The sequence below is a fragment of the Eretmochelys imbricata genome, chromosome 14 (genome assembly GCF_965152235.1).
Source record: "Eretmochelys imbricata isolate rEreImb1 chromosome 14, rEreImb1.hap1, whole genome shotgun sequence".
NCBI classification, from domain to species: Eukaryota; Metazoa; Chordata; order Testudines; family Cheloniidae; genus Eretmochelys; species Eretmochelys imbricata.
This window is the reverse complement of record NC_135585.1, coordinates 7817326-7839524: the sequence shown is the minus strand read 5'-3', so window position 1 is coordinate 7839524 and position 22199 is coordinate 7817326.

The following is a 22199-nucleotide window of genomic DNA, read 5'->3' as shown; positions in this document are numbered from 1 at the left end:
TGGGTTGCTCCTGGGCGGAGGCCTCGGTTGGGTGTAAAGAAACACAACTCTTTTTTATTTGCCTGTCGCCCCCTTCAGGCAGAGAAACACCTGAAGCCATCTGCCTCCTCAGCTGCAGGCAAGTCAGCAGTTGCAAAGCGCAAGAACTATTGTCCCATGTCAGGCCTACCTTCCTTCAGAGAGGCTCTGACACGCAGCCGTCTCTTAAGCCGTTCCTTGGCCCAACCAGGCCTCTCCCACAGAGCCAGAGCTGGAGATCTGTTCTCCTTCCCAATCCGCCACATCTGAGGTGGGCTTTCCTCTTTTAACTCAACCCTTCAAGCCTGACACCTGTTACAGCTTTAGTGGGACAGGGCAGAGTAAGCCCACAGCAGCTCATTAACCCTCTCTGGGACAGCGTGGAGTTTGAAATCCCCATCACAGGTCCCTAAACAGTATACCATGAATGCTGGAAATTATATAACAGGCAGTTAAATGGAGCAGCCAATCTCCTCCAAAAGTGAACCAAACCAAAAGCCAAGCAAAAAATAAATCTAGTGATTTGAATTGCCAAACATTCTTCAAAGGACACAGTGCAAAACTGCAGAAACCTTGACAGAATAAGCAGATCACAGGTTTTCTTCCTGTACCCAATAATCTTGTTGCAGAGCAATGATGAGCATGGTAAAAGGACTTTGGAGGATTACACGAATTCACAAACAATCTCGCAGTCATGCTAGAAATTCTCAAAGAAAGCCATGAATCACTTTGAGTGATTAAGTCACCAGTGATAGATTCATCAAAGAAACAGATGGTTTCACCATGTCTGTATTGTCAATGTTAGCAGCAGTCTGCATGCGGATTGTACAGAAGCAGAAAGCACACTACATAGATTCGTGGGCAGCAGCCTTTGCCTATACGTAAGTTAAATGGCTGGAAGAAATGAAGATGTTGTTAGCGAGATACTGAAGAAAGTATTTTTTAAAATGTAGGGCCAGTTTCTCTGCCCAAACCTGACCTCTTTGTACCACTCTGGTACAAAGGAACCAGGGGAAGCGGTGTTCTCCAACTGATATAGGTAACTCCTATGCCTCTACCCTCCCTGCTGCAGCATAGGTGGTGTGTTGGGGTGGTGGTGGTGGTGGGGGGGCATTACCAGCAGTCTTCAGTTAGAGGACCCCATGTATAAATGCTCATTTGAGCATTTGGGAGTCACCACCAGTGGAGACTGGATACAGCAGAGAATCTGGGCTGTGATTTTCAATCTGATAGTGACCCTCTAATCAATCTGCTTTGATTTCCCCATCTGTGAAAGGAGGGCATTGATCCCTCCCTCCTGTCCTCCCTGCATCACAAGTGCATTGGGCGGGTTAGTGAGATAACATTCTGAAAGGCCCACTTTGCCTCACATGCAGTGTACTGACATTGTTGCATTTGTAAGTCCCTTTAAAGTGCACTCGGAAAACTGGAGCTTGTGCCCCAGAGAGTTTAAGTCACATCAGCTTGGAACAAAAGCTGTTTTTGGAGAGAGGAGACAAATTACATTGGTCCAATAGCTACAGCAGCAGGAGGGGTGAAAAGCCTGGACAAAATACTTAGCGCCGAGAAAAGGATCTTTGTATTGCCACTGGGGATATCGGTACCCTCTTTCCTCTGCCGTTTCCAAGAGATCCCTGGGAAAAGGGGTGGAATACTGGGTGACATGTTTTAAATTTTGCTAATGCAGTATCCATATCTTATCCACAAAAACACTCATTCCATTCCTGTGAAAACAGGCAATAAACACGAAATGTGTGGCTATGGCACTCCTAAGACTACACGAGATGGATCAGAAAATCAAAGCCCCTCTCACAGGGCTCATTCCAAGACTAATGAGAGCACACACAAGCTTTTCAATCCCCATAATCATTCCCTCCTGAACCATAGTTTAGACAGACCCATCCAAATGGGGTAGTCTGGGTGGAAAAGATTATTTAATGAGTATTGGCTGATGCTAGATGCCAACATTTACACAGGCTGAGGGGGGTGCAGTGCCAGAAGCCATTGCAGTCTGAAAGAAACTAATTACGTGTGAGCTTTTTGTTTAGACAGACCACACTGTTTTATTTACAATACTTTGCATATTTGAGGAGTTCTGGAGGTGGAATTGGGCGTAAGTGCTTCTTGCACAACCGCAGTGCCCCAGAGCATCAGAGACCACTCAGGATTGCCGGAGTGCAGAATCCCTCTCACTGAAGGACTAAAAATATCACAAATATCCATTTAGACGTCAAGTTTACGGTAATGGGCTGAGGACACACAGCACCCCACTTTATAGGAGCTGCTAGATCTCGAAAACTAGCTGTCGAAAGATAATGCCAAGTTTCTAGGTGACAGTTTAAGGTAATTTAAAATATTGTACTGAGGGGCTTTGGGCATTGCAAAACCTGTGAGAGCAGGTCCTCGTGTGGGGCAATTGCTGTCATTACGGGAGGAAGCTACAGCCACCAAAGGTCATCCTCCATCTTGAAAGGTGGTGTTCAGGGCTGGAGGCAGATCAGAGAACTGCAGACAGCAGGCTCTGGTTACTGTGTTCTACCATGGTTAAATGACAAGGGTTTAACTGTTAAATAAGAGTCTTCCATGCCTTACTGAGAAGAACACCACAACCATATCCAGCGTCCCTGAGTACATCACGATCCGTGGAACTGGAGTTACAGGGCCAGTGTTCCCTGGAGAGACTTTTATTAAGGGGATGGTGGGAACAGGGAATATGGGGAGTTCGGCTGGAAGCAAATCAGCCTCCTGGATAGAGCCATCCACGGGATTTAATAAAGTTCCACTTCTTCAAATTAACCTGCATTCAGCTTCATCTTTTTGAATGGAACACTGAGGTCAAAGAACGTCTTGTTCGTGCACGCTTGTGCATACATAAACACTCCTATTTTCCAGGACACTGGTGTTTGCAGGGTCAGGGAACTCTAATGCTTTGCTCTTTCTTTTGCAGTGTTTCAGCATTTCTCACCTGGGGTGCACACTTAGCACTCATTCCCACCATATTAACTGGCAACGCCAAACCACAGCTGTAGATCAAAACAACATCCTGTTTACTGGAGAAAGAGGAAATAGAAATCAAGAGATTAGTTTACTCTGAGGCCCTACCTAGCTTAGAGAAATTTGTACTGGCTTAACTATGTCTATAGAGCTGGTCGAAACAAAATAGTTAAAATCTGACAAATTTTCTCCACAATTTTTTATTATTATTTTTTTTTTTTTTACAACCAAAAAATTCCAATCAGCTCTGCAGCTGCTTGAGAACCCGAACAAAGTTCAGCGAAAATTGAGTCAAAGCTTCTTTTTAGTTGAAAATTGACATTTCGATGACAAATTTCAACGAAAACTTGAAATTCAGATTCCCTAGTTTGCTTGTGCTGCACCAGCTCAAAATAGGCCTTACGTCAGGACAGCTTACTCTAGTCAGGTGTCTATTCTAGGAGCTTGATCCAGTGCAGCTACAGAGGTGGTGCAAACGTCTCTAAGGGACATGGGGTCTTACTCATGCCTAGAAACAGCTACCGGGAGCGATGGTGCCATGAATTCTGAAAGCATACGTCACAAAGGATAAAGGTTAGTAGCTTAATTCTTTAGGCTCCCAGCATTGTCCCAGCATACAGCAGTTTCTTTGTGCTGATAACCTCACTCTAGTTTCCCCAACCGTCTGTGAGTTCTGCTTCCAGGTTGGGCTGCTTTAATTTAGTCCAAGTGTTAAGTGTTGACCCTATGTAGAAAGGTATCACTTCAAGCCACATCTCCTTCAGGCATAGCTAATAATTGTCCTAGCCCTCCCTCCTTTGGGCCAGAATGACCTTGGCCTTAGTGCAGGTTCATGGAGTGAGGGTAGGACAAGTGTACAGGATACCTAACCTCAGATTTCATACCCTGGGCAAGGGCCAATCACAGCCTCTGTGCTTGGGGAGCGCAAAACTGCAGCTGCAAAATCTGAGGCTTAGTTGAGGCCCTTTTGAAAAATCGAATGGAACAGTGGTTTCTTCTTGAATCCTTTCAAAAAGCAAAACTGAGAACATGTTTTCATAGGGATTCCTTTACAGGGTGAGGGCATGTATAAGTAATGTACACATACCAAACACACAGACAGTGTGGCTCCTAAGTGTGGTTGGTACCCCAGGCCCGCAGTATCAACAAACATAGGACACCACTACACGAAGTACAGGAGAAATCCCTTAACCATGAGGTAGTAGCATGCCATACTGTAGTCACTGAGAACAGCCCCTACAGGGAGACATTATCCTACACACTAGAACAGGGGTTCTCAAATTTCATTGCACCGCAACCCCCTTCTGACAACAAAAAATTACTACAGGACCCCAGGAGTGGGGACCAAAGCCTGAGCCCGCCCAAGTCCCATCACCCTGGGGTCCTGTAGTAAAAAGCCAAAGCCCCACCTCCCCAGGCAGGGGGCCTGTAACCTGAGCCCTGCCACCCAGGGTTGAAGCCCTTGGACACTGAGCCCCAGCAAGTTAGCCCTGGCGACCCCATTCAACGGGGTCACAACCCCATTAAAACGGGGTCCCGACTCACAGTTTGAGAAACGCTGCACTAGAACCCTGGGCTCTGTGCTGGTGTTGGTGTCCTCCTGCATGCATCTCTTTGCAGGATTGAGGTTTAGGCCAGTATATTAGGCACGGTTGGATCAGAGATGACCACATCTTTTCCTTGTTCAAATCCATTCATAATTATCCTGGGTGAAAGTCAACAGGACTTGTGCTCCTAAATCACATAAGTGCTTTAGAAAATCCCACCTAATATTTTCAGTTAAGGGAAGAGCTTTCAACAAGGTTACTTAAGAGTTATGGAAATTGGCAGAAATTGCTGGATACAAGATTGAAGATTTCCAGCCTTAGAATTGTATTGAGGCATATTTTCATTTATACCACTTTGAGTTATCACTGGTCTTAAACTGTGACCTTGCTGTTCACCTCAGATTTACAGAACTGACTAAAGATGTCCTGAACACCTTTATAATTATGAGATTATCCAGCTACCTCTAAGTACAGCATTTTATTCGCTGCTTGCTGTGTGCAGTACCTATCCAGCTAGTGATCCCACATCCCTTGCTCAACTGAAAATATATCTCCAAAAACACCACTTGATTACATTTCATCACTGTAAATTGTGTTGCCAGTGAGATTAAATTAAAAAGAGAGAGTGTTTTCCTGGTAGTACATATTTTGTTACCTTTATCTCTCCAGGAGCCAGACTGCCAGGTGGTCCATGTTTATTTAAAATATCTTCTTCATTTGTCAGCCTCTAAAATTTGCACAAATAGAAAACTTTAAAAATCCATTAAAATTCCCCCTAACCGATCATTGTCAGAGGTTTTATATGATGAATAAACGTGCTTTTCTTCAACAGACTCCATTTGAACATTTAATCAGCCCAAAGAAAGTCCCACAGAACCACTGCTTGCATTAGAATGAATAATCTGATCACGACGCACATGACTTGCTCTGCTTTTGCTGAACCCGATGCAGCTGTTGCAGTGAGTCACAGTATTTCAGGCACAATAAGGAGCAGATCCTCAGGTAGTGTAAATGGCCATCCCTCCATTGACTTTGGTGGAGTCAGTGGTGACCATTTACATCAGTTGAGGATCTGCCTCTTGTTCCCTGCACATGGCTGGACAGAAACTGAGACCCAGAAATTTCACAGAACGTTAACTGCAGGTGATGAAACTGTAGCGACAACCTCTGAATCATGCTTTTCACCAGGGGGCAGATAGGCCATTAAAAATAGCTCTACCAAAACTATACGCTGAGTTTTGCCCCTTATGGACTTCAATAAGCCATGCCAATAGCTCGTTCAAATAGTTATGTTGCTTAACTCCATGGTTTAGTGAGCCAAAGCACAGAGCTAGGAGACAGGAATGCCTGATGTGTAAGTGAAAGGAAAGACAAGGTTAAACATACCAGTTCTGATTGTCTCTTGAGGATGACATTTGAGCTGTGCACTGAATTAATGTTATGGGAAGAACGTCTAGTGTATGTATCGGGTGGAATAAGCAAATCAACAAGGGCTGCAGATATTCCTTTGCATTTAATGATAACATGTTCAGCCTGTTTTCCAATAAAACAAGCTCTTGTGTGTTTTTTCCTAATCAGACCTCACAGCAAACTTCTGAAGTGCCTTTAGCAGCAAAACTCGTATGTGGAAGATACAAGAAAGAAGAAAGCACCATGCTTTTTGAAGGACCGTCTTGCATTAAGTTTTGAGTAACTGAGCCTTGCCTCACCCATGCATGGTCACTTTGCTTTTGCCAGTATCGTCATCATCAGAGCAAACCCCAAAGGGCCGTAGCTTCCTTGCAGAGGAAACTCCACCCAGATCAATCTTGAGCTATGTCCTTAAGATGGTTTGCTGGATGTTCAGTGTAGGTCTGTCATTGCTGATCTTAAAGCTTTTGGCACCCATGTGATTACCAGCCATGTAGTGGTAACCCTTGGTAAACATGCTTTGTAATCCATTGATCTTCTAGCTTAAGAATGCATCCATGCCGAGAAAACTGCCAACACTGAACCATGCTGCTAAAAACGGAGGGTACTTTCAGCTACAAATATCCTCTTTGGTGATCTTGCCCTGCCACTTAATGTGGAGCAGCTGATGAAGATGACGAGAATCGAAAATGTCAACCTGATGCTCTTCCGCCTTCCACAGCGCCCGCATTTCACTGTCATAAAACAGAATTGGTAGAATCGTGGTTCTTTAGCGCCACAGCTTCGTAGTAAGCTTAACGTTCCAAGAACTCCACAGAAGGCTCCGGAACATGGCAGTGGCCTGCTGCTATGGGAGCATCCAATTGCTTTTATCAATATGGTTAGGTGGCTGTTATGATACCCATATTTAACTGGGGCATAGAACTGAAATTACTTGCCTGAGGCCTGAGAAGTCAGCGGCAGAGCTAGGATTAGGGTTCTGACTCTGCTTTTTCCTTCAGACCACTCAGCTTCCTTGTAGTCTCCCACGCACATATACCTATCTTCTTCAGAGCCTTAACCATCTTTGACACACCTAACCTTTTCCTTTGAGTGCCAGGGTGAGATGTAGAGAAAATTAATCTCCCTACAGCTCCTGGTAGTAGCAAGTGATTCTTTGATTTGCTTTTCCAATGCCTGCTAATTTTGCAGCCAGAGAAAGCAAAGGGGTGAGCATCTTTCCTTCTCATTTGAAAACTGAATAGTTGTCCCTTAAGCTAGAGCTCAAGATTTAGCTTTATTTTGTCAAATAGATACTAATGCTAATTAATGATGTCTTAGTAAGAGAGGGCTAAACAGAATTTAAGGCTAGGCAATACATATTGTCTCAAGAAGCTATATGTCGAGTCATCAAACTGACAGCAAGTTCTCTGTGGTTTCAGAACATTCACTTTAAAATCTTTTTGTTGGTATTGGGCATTATTAATGTTGAAAATTAATTAAAATATTTTAAAAAATGGGTTTGCCTATTAAAGACCTGCTCTTTCAAACTTATATGAGTAGCCTTTACTGCAGTAAGTAGCCCCATTGAATGCATGTGAGTAAGGACTACTTAGGCTGTTTATGCATTCAGAGTTCATACATAGTTTCCATTCAAAAAATGGTAAATTTCACCTAATTTTTCAAGGTTTTTTATTTTTCAGCTGAAATTATATATGCACTTTTTTTGGCAATGCACACAAGAAGCTGAGTGGGAGCATATTTTCCCCTGTAGGAAGATCTATAGAATTTCACTGAGAATGATAGCACTTCGAGACACTTTTGAAACTAACCTATAGAATTTTATAGCAAAGAAGTAGTAACTTTGCATTCATTTTTATTGCTTCTTTTAAATTATGTAGAAAGGATTTAATATTGCTGGTTTTTAGGATAATTTCTACAGAATGCTCTTTCATAGATGAATAGAATTTAAGGTCAGAAAAGACCATTATGATAACCTAGTCTGACCTCCTGAGTAACAGATCAAAACACAGACCAGAATTTCACTCAGTAATTCTTCCATCAAGCCCATACCTTGTCACGAGGCTAGAGCACATTATATTTTAGAAAGAGACATCTGATCATCGTTTCAAGACAGAATCCACCATATGCAATAGCATATTTTTCTAATGATTAATTATCCTCAACATTAAAAGTTCGCACCTTATTTCTAGCCTGAATGTATCTAGTTTCATCTTAGCCATTAGATCTTGTTCTTATTGTGTCTTATTGATTAAAGAGCTCTTACTATCTGAAATCTTCTCACATGTAAGTACTTATAGGGCTGTATTTGTTTCACCCTTTTAAGTACTACAGGATTTTATGGAAACGTTATAAACTATTTTACTAACAAAGAAAATATTTTCAGACAGCCTGGCTATTTCTTTCGTATGCCTGAATAAGTCAATTGCTGAAAGAGGGTCAGCATTTGTTCACGTAATATAGTAAAAACCATCTCCTAATGCAGAACTAACATGTTTGCATACAAGTCTGCATTTCTGAAAAGGTTAGTAGAAAGACTACCCTAATTTGCATGTTTTAATCCAGCATTATTTTGTCAAATGGTTCAGTTTTTTCAATTTAAAATGACAAGGCTGTGAAATCCCATTAAATGATGCCAGCTGGTGTGCTGTTACTAAGCAAGCTGTGAAGATTATGGATATCAATTATTGAATTTCCTTTTCATTCAGACGTACATAAATACAGGCTCAGGGGTATACATATTCTGAAACAAAAGAACAGGATTAAAAAACAATAACTTCAGGATCTAAACTGACCATTGCTTCTGTTTAATGCTGCCTGCTTAAACAGGAAAGTTACTGAGCCAGCTAGTTATTATTGCAATTATCTGCTTAATTGCCTTCTTCAAGAGAGGCAGATGAGACATTTTAGAAGCACTTTAAAATTCAAACTAAATGAAAATGTTTATTTTACAGAATAAGAAAGTAAACTTCATTGAGATAAAACAATGTTTAAGCTTATTATTGCTATTCCAGTAGCATATACAGTTCTCCAGCTGAGTTTGGGGATCCAGAGCAGCAGGAGCTCGAGCTGGTTGAAAAGAGGCACATGTTTTCCATGAACACTTTTGACAAGAAATTTTAAAATTTATTTTGTTCAAAAATTGTTCTCTGAATTTTCTCACAAAATGAAAATGCTTTTTTTTTGTATTTCAAACTTAAAAATTTGATTTTAAGTTTTGAAAACTGAAACTCTAGGTTTTGATTTTAAATATTTTCTGAACTCCTTCCCCCCCCCCATTTCTCTCTCTTTTCCTTTCCCAGGTGAGCTGCTGTTTCCCTGGGCTTCTTCCTACATCACTGGTTCCCACCCTTCATAGAATATCAGGGTTGGAAGGGACCTGAGGAGGTCATCTAGTCCAACCCCCTTCTCAAAGCAGAATTTTTGCCTCAGATCCCTAAATAGCCCCCTCAAGGATTGAGCTCACAACCCTGGGTTTAGCAGGCCAATGCTCACCCTCTCTGGGTTTACCAGCCTCTAACTCCCTCCATTCAGGGAGTGACTGCAGCCTACTTGCCTACAGCCATTTCCAGCAGCAGCTGCCCCTAAACACTCCTTCCTCTTCCCAGGAAGCAAGTACCCTATTTTTATTCTCTTCTTCTCCTTCTGCAGCAGCCTTTCCCAGAACAGGCACCCCTCTCTACAGCCAACTACCTGGCTTTATATAGGCCCTGCCTGTTCCTGCACAGATGAGCCTGTTCCTCTAATTAGGGTTTTCTTCTCAGCCCCCAATCTACTAGGCTAATTGGCCCATCTGGCCTCCATTAATTCTTTCCACTCCTGTGTCGGGGCTGGGGGTGGATACCCTGTCAGAGGTGCACTCTCTGTCAGGTAAGAAGGTGAAAATAACTTGTTCAGCTTTTCCATCAGGCTGGTTACTACATTAGTTATGAAGGAATCCTAGCAGAGAAAACCCTACCAAGTGTGGACACTGAGAATGGAGTGGACATGGAAAGGCAAGAGGGGTTGCTAATAGTAATCCATGCCATTGAGAATGGACCAAATCCATCTTGGTTGCAGGTGACACAAAATAAGGATGGCTTTTGTAAACACTGGGGTTTGTGCCGATGTTCAGAGCAATTAAAAGCAAAAGCCCTAATAGGGCTGAACCCCATCTTCCATTTTAAAGTGCTCTCAGAACAACTATCTGCTGGCAAACCTGACCCAAAATAAACTTCACCCCCTCTCGAAATGTTCTCTCCATTCTGGATAATCCCGTGTCATAAATATAAAGGGAAGGGTAAACCCCTTTGAAATCCCTCCTGGCCAGGGGAAAGCTCCTCTCACCTGTAAAGGGTTAAGAAACTAAAGGTAACCTTGCTGGCACCTGACCAAAATGACCAATGAGGAGACAAGATACTTTCAAAAGCTGGGAGGAGGGAGAGAAACAAAGGATCTGTGTGTCTGTCTATATTCTGGTTTCAGAGTAACAGCCGTGTTAGTCTGTATTCGCAAAAAGAAAAGGAGTACTTGTGGCACCTTAGAGACTAACCAATTTATTTGAGCATGAGCTTTCGTGAGCTACAGCTCACTTCATCGGATGCATACTGTGGAAACTGCAGAAGACATTATATACACAGAGAATATGAAACAATACCTCCTCCCACCCCACTCTCCTGCTGGTAATAGCTTATCTAAAGTGATCATCAAGTTGGGCCATTTCCAGCACAAATCCAGGTTTTCTCACCCTCCGCCCTCCCACACACAAACTCACTCTCCTGCTGGTAATAGCCCATCCAAAGTGACCACTCTCTTTACAATGTGTATGATAATCAAGGTGGGCCATTTCCAGCACAAATCCAGGTTTTCTCACCCCTCCCCCCACCCCCCTCCAAAAACCACACACACAAACTCACTCTCCTCCTGGTAATAGCTTATCCAAAGTGACCACTCTCCTCACAATGTGTATGAAAATCAAGGTGGGCCATTACCAGCACAAATACAGGTTTTCTCACCCCCCCACCCCCTTTTTTTTTTTTTCCAAAAAAACACACACAGAAAAACTCACTCTCCTGCTGGTAATAGCTTATCCAATGCATGCACATTGTAGGGAGAGTGGTTGCTTTGGATAAGCTATTACCAGCAGGAGAATGAGTTTGTGTGTGGGAGGGCGGAGGGTGAGAAAACCTGGATTTGTGCTGGAAATGGCCCAACTTGATGATCACTTTAGATAAGCTATTACCAGCAGGAGAGTGGGGTGGGAGGAGGTATTGTTTCATGGTCTCTGTGTATATAACGTCTTCTGCAGTTTCCACGGTATGCATCCGATGAAGTGAGCTGTAGCTCATGAAAGCTCATGCTCAAATAAATTGGTTAGTCTCTAAGGTGCCACAAGTACTCCTTTTCTTTTTGTCTATATTCTGTCTTTGCCGGGGATAGACCAGGAATGGAGTCTTAGAACTTTTAGTAAGTAATCTAGCTAGGTATGTGTTAGATTATGATTTCTTTAAATGACTGAGAAAAGAACTGTGCTGAATAGAATAACTATTTCTGTCTGTGTATCTTTTTTGTAACTTAAGGTTTTGCCTAGAGGGGTTCTCTATGTTTTGAATCTAATTACCCTGTAAGGTATCTACCATCCTGATTTTACAGGGGGGATTTCTTTATTTCTATTTACTTCTATTTTTATTAAAAGTCTTCTTGTAAGAAAACTGAATGCTTTTTCATTGTTCTCAGATCCAAGGGTTTGGGTCTGTGGTCACCTATGCAAATTGATGAGGCTCTTTATCCAACATTTCCCAGGAAAGGAGGGGTGCAAGTGTTGGGAGAATTGTTCATTGTACTTAAGATCCAAGGGTCTGGGTCTGTAGTCACCTAGGCAAATTGGTGAGGCTTTTTACCAAACCTTGTCCAGGAAGTGGTGTGCAAGGTTTTGGGAAGTATTTTGGGGGGAAAGACGTGTCCAAACAGCTCTTCCCCAGTAACCAGTATTAGTTTGGTGGTGGTAGCGGCCAATCCAAGGACAAAGGGTGGAAATATTTTGTACCTTGGGGAAGTTTTGACCTAAGCTGGTAAAGATAAGCTTAGGAGGTTTTTCATGCAGGTCCCCATATCTGTACCCTAGAGTTCAGAGTGGGAGAGGAACCTTGACACCCCGCAAAACCACAGTGACCGATGAACAAGACAACAGATGGGTTGCTGTTTTATTTCACATTTCCAGCACTCACTGTGCATTAGGTTCCATCATTTCACATGTCGCTTGATGTAACATGATGTGGCATAACATACCCTGATCTGAAAGTGAACCGTGATGCAATGCAGAGTAGATGCATTGGATTATGAGTTTGGAAGTGCTCCTCCTTTGGGTTTATTGTCTTTATTCCCTCTTTCTGGTAATGGCAAGGTGGTTAAATAAATGGATGTGGTATGTATGCATTATTTCTCTGGAAACTGCACTCTACCCTTCAGGCAGTCTTTAGTTGCAAATATGGTCCACTATAAATAAAAATAATTAATGTTTCTGGCAATGCTGCTGAAAGGCTCTTTATTCTAAAGCAACAGCCCAACCAGCAACATGTGCATCGCTGGAAGGATAGTTGCCTTATATCTAGCATTTTTATTGCGATATTGCATATATTTTACATATACAAATACTATTAATTTAGGTTGAAGTTTCCAAAACTGTCTAAGTGATTTGGATACTAAGTTCCTATTAAAATTAATGGGACCTAAGAGTTGAAATCCCCTATATGGCTTTAAAAAAACCTCAGCCTCACATGTTGATATTACATCACTGGGCAGACAGTGTAATTCCCTAGATATGCCTATCTATCAATATGTCTATCTTGGTTACAGTGCCCTTTCCCATTGTCTCTAAACACCTCAGAGTCTTTAATGTATTTATCTCCACGATACCACTGCGAAGTAGGGAAGTATTATCCCCATTTTATAGATGGGGAACTGAGACACAGAGAGACTGAGGGTATGTCTCCATTAGAGCTGGAAGGTGTTAATTCCAGCTCTAGGAGACATACCTGGGCTACCTCTAACCAAGCTAGTATGCTAAAAAAAAGACCTGCAGACATGGCAGAAGAAAGGGGTATCCACCACAAATACAGTCCTGACTGAGACCCTAGATATGTGTGCAGAGCATAGCCTCTCCTTCCTCTCACATCATGGTTGCTACGCTTCTACTTTTAGCACACTAGCTCAGTCAGAGCTAGAATGGGTATATCTCCCCGAGCTGGAATTTACACCTTCCAGAAGTGTAGTAGTAAAGAAAGAAATGGGTAAACTCCATTTATCCACCACTACACTACCGCTTCCAGCTCTAGCGGAGACATACCCTAAGTGACTTGCCCAAGGTCACATGGGGGTTGTCTGTGGAGGAGCAGGGACTTGAACTCAGGGCTCCTGCAACCCAGGCTAGCCCTAGTGATACACGAGGAATTCTACTCTATTAACAATCAGTTTTTAGAAGGATGCTTACTTGTCTGTGAGCCCAGACATTTTTCATGTTGTGCGATTGATCCTTAAGAAATTGGGTTTGCTCGAATGCTTCAATACGTTTATGGTGACATGAAGTAGTTTAGTAATAAATTGTGTAATGAATGATCATCCGGATTTACATTCTGTCATGTTCAAAAGGGGTTTATGATGTCCAACAAGAGAACCCAAATAGCTTTCATTTATTTTGAAGCTAGCATACGGTCTTTCCCACCTAAGATCTCTAGTGTTAATTTTGCAAAAAGAAAAGGAGGACTTGTGGCACCTTAGAGACTAACCAATTTATTTGAGCATAAGCTTTCAATGAAGTGAGCTGTAGCTCATGAAAGCTTATGCTCAAATAAATTGGTTAGTCTCTAAGGTGCCACAAGTCCTCCTTTTCTTTTTGCGAATACAGACTAACACGGCTGTTACTCTGAAACCTGAGTGTTAATTTTGGCCATTCTTTGCTGTGCCATCTTTGCATTAGCTGAGGATCATGCATCTGAGTATTGCTACAAATACCCATTTACACAGAGGATCTACGAATGCCTATGATTACTATGATAATCTGATTTATATAGCTTGTATCTGTAAGACTTGTTTTCTTTGCACTGTACCTTTAATCAGAGATAAATCTTGCTCCCTGCTGCATCTGCCATTTTGTTTGCACATGTAGCTTCCTACAGGGGACAGACAGTCAGACACTGTATTCTCTCATGGTGATCTTACTTTTGTGTTTTGTACTCTTGTTTTGTTGTTTTCTTTGGGAAGGATTTTTTTTTTTAAGCCCCTAAGTAATTTGGGAACAACAAATCTCCCAGGACCACAATTCCCATTGACTTCCAAACTCGTTTAACCACTTTTCAAAATCCCACACTTAATACAAATTAGAGATCATAGATACCGCAGAAAGTAGATGGATGCTTTTTTTTTAAACATGGAAAACCTGAGTGAGCTGTAACGTATCTCATGAGTTATCAGGAACCTGCCTATTAGAAGTGCTGTCAGTGTATCGATGTATGTTTGTATATGAGTACCATGGGGCAAGATTTTCAAAAGTGACTGTTGATTTTGTGCACCTCAATTTGAGACACCTGCAAGTGGCTTAATTTTCAGAGGGCACATGCTCAGCACCTCTTGAAAATAAGACCCCTTTAAGGCATAAGTTGGTCACCCAAAATCTCTAGTCACTTAAAAAAATTGGTAAATAAATGCTGGTTATTTCTCTTATGGTCCTCCTGTGGAAGGAGACTTTGATTAAAACAAAGTAAGCATAGGCAGAGTTAGCACAGCATGACCGCATTAACAAGCCTGCAGAGAAGAATGAATAAAGGGTGAGAACAGATAGATTCTCTTTTTCTGCTGACAGAGAGGTAAAGGCTTTCTGAACAGCCGTGACCATTCTGCATGTTAGCAGAGGAGACACAAGACACAGTTGGCAAAACACATTAGCATCTTCCGCTCCGATAATTAGCTTAGTCAAAAAATATTTTATTGTCTATTTAGTTTCACTGGATACCAATTGAGGATCTGTAAAAAAAAAATCCACATTAGCTGTTTTTAATAAGTGTCATAAACTTAATAGGTTTTCTCAACCATGCTTAAAATTAGATAGCACATGAGTAATTAGCAGCCTTAGGACAGGGGTCAAAATTTATTAATAAAGAAATTAAATTTGCTCACAAAGAAAAGAGTCTGTAAAAATCCACAATATGCAGAAATGTCAATGCAATATATATATATATATATAAAGCCCATGGTAGCAGAACTCTTTAATACTGAAGTAGAATGTGGTCCGGTGTTCGGCAAATCTTATGATTTGTGGTGGAAATTGTATTCTGGTTATTTAGGGTCAAATACTTATAGCAAACGCATACTGCTTGTTAGTGTGTTATCTATATGAACTGGCCTGAAATCAGTTCTCAGTGTTTATTGCTGTGCAGTCAGTTTAGAAGTCTGAGATCCTCCAAAACACCCCTCAACTTGTCTACCTTTGTATTCTTGCACCTCTGAAAAGGATTGAGATTTTCCCTTATAGGGGAAGGATTATGCAGATATCGAAGTTTGCCCACTGTAAAAGGGACACACCTGCTTCCAAACAGGGAGCATTTAACTGGAGGGACCAGATAACAAGTGTGAAAAATCAGGACGGGAAGAAGGGGTAATAGGTTGGCTGTATAAGAGAAAGCCCCTAATATCGGGACATCTGGTCACCCTATATTTCTTTTCTCCATTTCTTTATCTATGATTGTGATTTAGGATTAGCTATTGGTACAGAAAGTTCAGAAAAACAAATCTTTCTTCTGAAGAGAATAGTTACGTTTAGTAAGACTTTATGTCTTGAAATTACTAGGAAGCTCATTCCGGATTTAAAAGCCAGAACTAAGCATGCTGTAGGAAGGGAAATGAATACAAAACAGCATCCTGGCAAGGATCTTCATCTCATCTACACAAACTTCTGTGGGGTTACTTTCAATTTACAGTGGTGTGACCAAGACCAGAATCTGACCCTCCAATGATAAAAGTCAGGTTTTATATAGAACAAAATAGGAGACCTGCCCAATCAGATCTATTAATGGGATGTTCTCAAAAAGCAAAAGGTAAAATGCTTAAGCTGCCATGAGTCAGACATCTGAAATAAACTCCAGTTTATGCAAACAGATCCTCAAAAGGGACAAATTTGACACCAGTGATTCAAGGCCTCCAGCTATGCTGTGGGATGGTTTGCTTTTGAAAGATGACAGCCACTGTGTAAAGCCAATTATCTGCACACAAACCCAAGTAATGATCCGCAGCTCACCATAGGCATTCTATGAATTGCAATAGAAAAAACATGTTTCAGAGTAATAGCCGTGTTAGTCTGTATTCGCAAAAAGAAAAGGAGTACTTGTGGCACCTTAGAGACTAACCAATTTATTTGAGCATAAGCTTTCGTGAGCTACAGCTCACTATCCGATGAAGTGAGCTGTAGCTCATGAAAGCTTATGCTCAAATAAATTGGTTAGTCTCTAAGGTGCCACAAGTACTCCTTTTCTTTTTATAGAAAAAACATGCACACACTAGCCATTTCCTTAAATTTGAACAGGCCAATTATGGACATGTATGAATAACAAAGTCAAAATGACAAATAAAGCAGGTCGGGGATATTGGGGATTGTAGTTCCAGTAAAGAATAAATGTAGAATGATCCTTTTCTCCATTGAAAGCGTTCACCATTCAGATCCCTCATGACAATCAACTCTATATAGTATATGCAGACAATATATAGTATATTCCCAAAGTGATTTTCAGGCATTAATAAATCAAGTCTCCCAATAGGCACATATGATACCCATTTTATATATGGGCAAACTGAGGCATAGAGAGATGCAATAACCTGCTCAAGGTCAGTTAACAAGTCAGTGGCAGAACTGGGAATAAAATCCAGGTGTCTTGGCTTTCATATTCTGGCTTTCACCACGACATCATACACAGACTCATTAGCTGAACACAGTGATATATTTCCAGCATCTTACTGACTCTCAGGGGTAGTTGTTTACTGTCGATGTTGATTTCTCTGATGCAGCAGGGAGGTAGATATAATATGCCATCTTACTCTTACATCTTTTTGCTTTTCATCCAGACAGAAGACAGCTGAACAAGGGATCGCTCATTACACGCCAGATAAGATCAGTTCCTCCCTGCTCCCCTCTGCACATCCACCTTGATCCCTCAGTGGCTGCAGTCTTCACAAAACAAGTGTACAAAGTAGAAAATTACTCTGTCCTGATATATAATTCAAACAATCCTAAAGAGTTCAGGCTGTTCGCAGCCATAAATCAATCATATTTACTTATCTTCTAACTGTACCAACAGACAAACCAGTCTGGGTGCATTAGCTACAGCTGTTTTCATTGTACTCATTTTCAGGTTGGAAAGGAAGGATAGTAGCCATTGTGCTACAGCAAAGAACTAAAGATATGGGGCAAAATTCTGGTCCCAAGACAGCCCCTTTATACCACTGTGGTCATAAAGCTGCCTTAATGGAACAGATGAGAATTCCTCTAGCATGTAACTAGAGAACCAGCTATAGCAGCTCAGCATACTCCTCCCCCTGAACTTCGCTCCAGCAGAGGGGTGCCCCACAGGGATGGAGTGTGCCTTCAGCTCTACTAAGCTCTGTCAATCCCTGTCTAGCATAACTGTCCCTTGGGGCTATTACCAGATGGCATAAATTAGAATAGCCCTGAGGCTGCTCTAATTTATGGTGTGAGCCAAACTGATCCTAGGCAGCTCTGGGGATTGTGCATATTACAGTCACTTTTGCCCATTACCATCCCCACTTCCCTATCCTGGTACACAGCACAGCTTAGCCAAACCAAAGATGCTAACTTGGGCCTTGAAGTCAATGGGGTCTGAGTTTTTCTCTTACAACAGATTCACACCAGTGTAATACCCTTGATTCTCACAGAGTTACTCCTCATTTCCACCAGTGGGAGTGAGAGGCCGAGCAGGCCTATTGGGAGTTTTACCTGAGTAGGAACTGAGTGGAATATAAGGGTATGGCTCATTGTAAATACATTTACTGTGATGATTCCAGAATGGTGATCTTTTACCATGTCTTTTCAGTAAATTCCCAGTAGAACACTGCCTGAGTTAGTGATTTAAAAAAGAAGAAGCCATGTTTATGTAGAGTACAAAGCTCTCAGACAGAGTCACATCAAAACATGTGAATCTCTAAATGTTTTCAAATCTGTTATCTCTTCTTAGGGTCATGAACAGGACTGGGGTCCAGGAACACTTTTCCTTAGGCACTGAGAATCTAGCACCACCACAAAATTAACTAAAATCTTGTCCCAACTGCTTGTAAATCCAGCAGTATTAGTCAGCTCTCTGCACTGAGGTAATCCTCCCTGCAATCAACAGACCTTTGCCCTCATTTCCTAGTCAAACACTTCAGTGAGCAACCTCCCCTGCTGGGAATGCGGAGTCCTACAAACAACTTGTTTGCGTGAGGATTTTTAATCTGCCCCTTGGATACAAACTCTATCCTCAGAATGCAACATAGTCTAAATGATGCTATATTCATATGTCAAGCCACTGCACCGACAGGTAGTGCTTACAGTGAAATGACTCGTTGCAAGCAAGCTGTACATTGCACGTAGCTTGGGTAATCATTTGTGAATGACAACATGGAAAATCCGGGTTGGACAGAAAGTGAAAACCAGCAGAGTGCAATAGTACCCATTAGAAACTGGAATGGAGTTTATAATTCATAATGGAGAGGGTTAGAATGCACATCGGGACTAATTTTGTTCCACTATTAGTCAAATACTAAGGTCCTTACTCAGTTTATCCCACCTGAAGTGAATGGCAGTTTTGCCAGAGTGAGGATGGAGTGAAAACTGAGAAAGGACTTCAGGTTTTGGCCCTACACTAACTAGGGCTGTAAAAGCACTTCACCTTCATAAGGTCATCTGGTTGGTTACCTCTTCCTGCTAATATGAACAGCCTCCATTGCAGGGTGCCTGGGATATTTGACTGAACGCGATCACTCCATTTGAAAAGCATATTTTGTGTAAGCAAATACGAACTGGTGAGAAGCTTTGTTCCCCTGAAACCAGTTGCAATGAGGTCAGCCGGCTGCTACTCCGCTGCCATGAACTCCAGCCTGTGCATTTCAACGTGGGACACAAGCAGTGTGTATATTTAATTGGGATGGAAGTCAGACAAGTTTCCATTGTCACCTTCAACAGCACACAGCATATGCCCCGGGACTCTGCAAAGGATTAATCTCATTTTGGTGCAAACCTCACTGTGAATAGGACATTATTACTCATTATTTCAAATGTATTGCATGCAACATGGCAAAATATATTATTCAGAAGCAAAATCAGGTAGAAGAAAAGCAGGTTTTGTTAAATAATGAACACATAATACACTGAATCTTCCCAAGGTTCAACCCGATAGTGTCAAAAAAAAAAAATCCCTGTTGCTCTCCTTCTTCATAAAGGGAAAATTATCTATTCATTTAAGAAAAAGTAATCGTGCTCACTTAGACACCTCAGACAAGCATATGAAAAGAAAAATATCTTTGATGCTGCTCTTGAGAGTGAGTCTAGACAGCTCTAGAAGGAAACTCTGCGAGCCAGGTCTTTAAAAAAAATTATGCAGTCAAAAGATCTATTAAAAAGGTGGTTTGAATTGCCAGCTCTATTCCTGTTGTTGCATAACATCTTTGAATCTTTAGAAGAACTCTGATCAAATGCAGCTCATTTTCCCCCCAGTATCCTTGGAAGTTATTTGAATACAATTACCAGCCAAAATATGCACGTGAAGTGCGCCTAAGATGACTGACTTGGGGAGTAAATAGAAAAGTATACCTGTCACCGCTATCCAGAGTCTGGTGGTGGTGCAGGTGTGATTGAGAAAGGCACAGAGAAGGAGAACCGAGTTGTATGCTATTTTTGAAGGGTTGCTCTAATCATAGCACATCATAGAATTTGTCTAGATTAGGTAGAGTGTTAGCTAACCTAACCCCAACTTCTTCCTAGTGTAGATGCAGGTTAACGCTTTGTACCTTGACTAGTTGGGGAAACTTGACCCTAGGCTTCCCCTTACCATTGACCTCAACGTGTTATCTAGTCCTGAACTAACCTCAACCTCTATTCCTAATCTAGACAAATCCATGCCAGATGAAATGTATCCCTGTAAAGAGGGCTAGCATAACACCCATGCACCACTTAAGTCCAAACTGAGTCCTCATCCAGGCCTGACAGCTTAGCCATTGACTTCAGAGGGCTCATGACCTAGCCCCCAAGGAGGGGATCGATCCTGCTCTCATTGACAAGATCTGGTTGCAGATGATTTCTTTCTTTCACTATCAGCTTTATAATGACCCACACTGACCCAGGCACTGCTCAGAAAAGATTAGCACTACTCTGCACAAAAGCCATTGCAATACCACACCACTGACTGTATTTATCCACCCAGTACCTAAATTCTCCCCTCTGAGTCTAATTCCCCTTGCATTCTTTCTTAGCCACTTGGAGACACGCAATAGGAACTAATTGTCCAACCACCCCCTTCACAAATGTTTCAAAAATTGTGCCCAGTACTCTATTCTGGGGCAATGTTTCTCATCCTTTTCCATATTGGGGATCCCTTATCTTCAGAACTTCACATCCATGTAGCCAGGGTCTAGGCAGGATTCCCCTCCCATTTAGCAATGTGGGAAGGGCTATGGGGGTCATGACCCCCATGCTCTGGGAGGTGCTATCAGGAGAGGAGTGTCTACTTAGAATTGGATTTGTTCTCAGGTATGCTCTTTGAATCCAGGACCCAACAAATGTTAGTTGGTGCTTTACCAGGACAGAGGTTAAGAAGCAACTTCTTCTAAATACAAGATTGAAGGGCCTGATTTGAAGCTAGGGGATTAGCTTCTTGGGGTGCCCAGATTCTCCCTGGCTCCTTTTATCAAAGTTGCCTGCAATAAGGAATTTTTAGGAACTTATCTGATAGGTGGCCAGGATCCAGAGTGGCTGGAAACTGCAGATTAGAATGAAAACTCAAACCTCTCTCTGAAAATTACAAAATATCTCCATGAATATCTGAGGTGATGGATAGTGCTCCTGCTGCCCTGCATGACTTTTAGAGAGGTGGTTTCGGAATCCAGCACATAATTATAGTATTCTCCTGTTGAGAATTGAAATAACTCATTAACTTTTGAAATCAAGGTAGTCCTCACTGGGACCATCATTATTGTCTATGGTCCATCTCCTTTCTTCCCCCTACTGCTAAAGAGATGAGATTATATCACCCAGTCTCATGAAAATGTATTATCTCTATAACCAGGAGACATTTATGGATTAATTTCTGCACATCCCTTCTTCTCCACCAAATAACCAATGAATCATCTGAACAAACCTTCCTCAGCATGTTGATCTTTCATTAGCCCCTTAATAGCCCCCTGAAGCATGCATGCTTTCTGCAAGAGAGCAACTTCCAGAACTCCCTCTCTCTCTGGGCCAAGTCTTGGTCTCATGGAAGTCAGGGGGTGTTTTTGACGTTGATGACAATGGTATAAGGATTTGGCCTTTAAGATCAGACAAGGACTAGCTTCTACTTATTAAGGGAGCTAAAGCTCTTCACACTGTCAGATCCTGCATTACTGAACACCCCTCTTTCCCTTCTCACCCATTAATACACGTCAAGGCAAAGAGAAAAAGAGGGTCTCTGTGCTGTAGAGCAGGTATGAGCTTGGTGCGATGGTTCAAATGCTCAGCATCGCAATGTAGCTATAGAAACTGAACACAACAGTAGAGCCCTCTGCGGCTCCTACCAAGAGGTTACTAAAAACAGGTGCCAGAACAAGTCATAGAAACTTGTGTTAAGTAAAAGCAACAAGGAGTCTGGTGGCACCTTAAAGACTAACAGATTTATTTGGGCATAAGCTTTCGTGGGTAAAACAGGTAACTCTCTTCCCTTCATGTGTCCCTTCCCTTATATAATGCCTGCATTTGTAATTTTCACTCCATGCATCTGAAGAAGTGGGGTTTTTACCCACAAAAGCTTATGCCCAAATAAATCTGTTAGTCTTTAAGGTGCCACCAGACTCGTTGTTGTTTTTGTGGATACAGACTAACACGACTAGCCCCTTATACTTGTGTTAAGTAAATTTTTCTCAAAGGAATAGGAATCAGGGCATAATCTGTTTTATTTGTCCATATATCTCCCTGTAGCAAGTAGCACGTGGAGGGCAGGAAATGCTGGGACTATATTTGGA